This window comes from Nycticebus coucang, chromosome X (assembly GCF_027406575.1).
Source record: "Nycticebus coucang isolate mNycCou1 chromosome X, mNycCou1.pri, whole genome shotgun sequence".
Taxonomy (NCBI): domain Eukaryota; kingdom Metazoa; phylum Chordata; class Mammalia; order Primates; family Lorisidae; genus Nycticebus; species Nycticebus coucang.
Window position 1 is genome coordinate 157,764,095 of NC_069804.1, and position 3,380 is coordinate 157,767,474.

General features: G+C 42.4%; 1 pseudogene across 1 annotated transcript; it reads right to left on the minus strand.

The window, feature by feature from the left end:
* Positions 1-433: 433 nt before the first annotated feature.
* LOC128577051 (28S ribosomal protein S18b, mitochondrial-like) lies at positions 434-1,210 on the minus strand (annotated as a pseudogene). The gene has a single exon (XR_008377503.1). The product of XR_008377503.1 is annotated as a 28S ribosomal protein S18b, mitochondrial-like (transcript).
* Positions 1,211-3,380: the final 2,170 nt, after the last annotated feature.

Sequence of the window (3,380 nt, forward strand, 5' to 3'; positions counted from 1 at the left end):
GTTGCAAAATTATATAATTTATTTGAATAATGTTTATGAGTAATTATTTATGTAGTAGTATAATATATGGCATAAAAAAAGGAAAACTGACTTAGGATAATAGTACTCCTAGGGAGAAAGGGCAAATGAAATCATGAAGGGTATATATATATATGTTATAAATCAGCCACAGAAGATACAGCTTTATTGTGGAAAAGCTGAGTTGGCAGAAGTCTGAAAGAGCAACAGAATTTTTAAACCATCTATTGACAATATATAGGAGTTGGTGTTTCTGATACACATCTGTGCTTGCCTCCCTCAGCCTCAGATGTATCCCCTTCAACATTCATGCCCTTCCTGGACCTGCCAACGGCATAAATCTTCAGGATAACATTCCATTCAAGTAATCCTAGGCACCACTTCCTAGCCAGGCCCCCTTCCCAGTCTATGGCTCCTATGAAGCACTCTGGGGACTGGTCTGCTCAGTAAAGGAAGCTTCAACTGGTGTTGTGGGGGCACCTCAGGCATTGACTAGAGTGGAGGGCCACTCTCTTCTTGGAGATGACCCAGATAACGGCGGCAAATGCAGGACAATTCTCTCTCTGATGGCTGTTCCCAGCTGTACCATGGGGTACCAAGGGTCCCCCGAAACCAGGTTGGGGGCTGGCGGAGTAGCACTCATAGCTCCATGAGAGGTATTGAAGTCAAGGTCCCGGGGGTGCAACCTTGGAATATGGTAACTAAGGAGATCATGATCGTTGGCTTTCTGGATAGCCTGGGTCAACTTCTTGTGCTGCTTCATACAGACACCTGTGTATGGAGCGTGGAAGATGATACCTGTGTGGGTACAGACAAACTGTTCCAACGGCTTCACGTTCCTAACGTCAACATGCAACTTGTGATCCCGGAAGATGGGGCAAGGATTCTCAGCAACTTTATTCCTACGAATACATGTCTTTCGAGTCCTCTGTGGGGGTATACCACCTTTGTGGTTGTGGCGGTTGTCAGCCCAGACAGGGCGAGAACCATAGCGGTTCTGGTATTCTTCTGATTCCAGGTATTTCCAGGGTTCATCTTTATAAGGGGAAGTAGGAACTGGGGGTGAAGAATCTTTCTCGGGGAGATTTTTGGTGCAAAGACTCTGAATGGGAACCTGAACTCCGTAGGCACTTCGGAAGGTCGAAAAGACAGGAAGCTGCCTCAGCAGTGGATTTAACACGGAGGAGGCCATCTTGACTTGGCCAGGTGCAGGAATGGCCAGAAAGATGACTTTGTGAAGGGATATTAAGGAGACTTTGATTTAATCTTTCATATTTTATTTCTTCAAACCAAGACTGGCTCTTCTTTTGTGCCTTACTCTTTCCTTTCCCTTTTTTCCAGTTCACCACTTCTAGAACAATTCAATCTTAAAGCAATAGGTGGAACAGAGCAAGGTAGGTTTCCATGCAGAGGGACAGCTCTGGGTGGGTGCTTGACTGATGTAAGGCAGGGAACCACAGATGAAGGCAGCCTGAAGTGGAGTCATAACCCGAGAAGAGTGAAAAGGCTGTTTCCTGTGGAAGATGGTTTGGTGTAAAGAATTAGAGCCGAGGAGGAGAGAGGAAGGCATCCATATTTATTGGTAGCCCAGTGTAGGGTATCAGAGTCCAAGCAGGTCAGTGAGAGTGTTTACATGGAAAGATTGTCTAGTAGAGGATTAAAATCAGAGCATGAGTAGGGTGAGGGAGTTACCAGCGTATGGGACAGCATGGGATATCAGAACTTGTGTTAGTTTCCTAGGGCTGTGAAAACAAAGTACCACAAAGTGGGTGGCTTTCAACAACAGAAATTATCTCAATCTTTGAGGGTAGATGCCTGAAATCAAACAGTTTTCAGGGCCCTGCTCTCTCTCTCTGAAACCTGTAGGGGAGTCCTTTATTGCCTTCTAGTTCCTAGTGGATTGCTTACAATTTTTGGTCTTCCTTGGCTTGCAACTGCATAATAGAATCCTCCCTGTGTGTCTTGGTCTTCACATACTTGTCTTCTTAAGTCTTGGATTAGGGGCTCATCTTACTCCAGTATGACCTCATTCTAAGTTAACTAATTATATCTGCAATGACCTTAACTTTAAATAGGATCACATTCTGAGATAATAGGGTTGATGAATTCAATGTATTCTTTTTGGGGAGGACACAATTCAACACATAACAGTCTGTTCTTTGTCCCCTTTCCAATTAATGTCCTTCCCACCTGCAAAATACATTGACCCTATTCCAACATCCACAAACGTTTTAACTGATGATTAATTGGCTCCATAAATCACCCTGGTAATCTCTTTATCCAAGGCTGTCCAGCCACACTTTTGGTGTTCACACTAGACTGTAGCTTTTCAATATTTTTGTAATATGATTAGGCTATGAATATTCCAAATCTTCAGGTTCTGATTCCTTTTTGCTTAACAATACATTCCTTAATTTATCTTTTCCTCTGTCATCTTACTATAAGAAGCAAAGAGAAACCAGGTTGCATGTTCCACATTGCTTGGAAATTACCTTAGCTAAATATCCAGAGTCATCTCTTACAAGTTGTACTTTCTTCCTAACAATAGAAGATAATTCAGCCAAATTTGCTGATGCTTTATTACAAGTATCACCTTCCTTCCAGTGCCTGCTAACTTGTTTCTCATTTCCACCAGGCACCTCACCCAAACCACCATTAACATTCATATTTCAAGCAACATTCTCTTCAAGGCAATCTAGTCTTCCATCATAAACCTCAAAATTCTTCCAGCCTCTACTCATTACCTAATTTCAATTCCACTTTCACATTTTTTTTAGACAATTGTTACAGCAGTGCCCCATTTTCTAATAACAATGTAATTAGTTGACTAGAACTGCCTTAACAAAGCACCAGAAACTGGGTGGCTTAAAACAATAGAAATGTACTGTCTCATAGTTCTGGAGGTCAGAAGTCCAAAGTCAGAGTGCCAACCAGACCATGCTTCCTCTGAAATCTGTAGGGGAGTTCTTCCTTGCCTTTTTCTAGTTTCTGGGGGTTTAATAGCAATCTTTGGTGTTCTTGGCTTTCAAATGCATAACTCCAATCTCTGCCTTTATTATCACATGAAATTCTGCCTGTGTCTCAGTCTTCCTGTGGCCATCTTCTTATAAAGACAATAGGCATAATGGGTCTTAATCTTAACTATTTACATCTGCAAACTTATGAGTTACTGGGGGGCAAGCCTTCAACACATCTTTTTTTTGAGAACAAAATTCAACTTTTAGCAGACTCTAAACAAGGTAAGAAGAGTCTTTTTGTGTCAGGGCAGTCCAGCATGGGAAATCAATCATATTTGGAGCAGGGAAAGGAGGATATCCACACATCTGGGTGGTGTAGTGCAAAGTGTGAGATCCTGGGCAGTG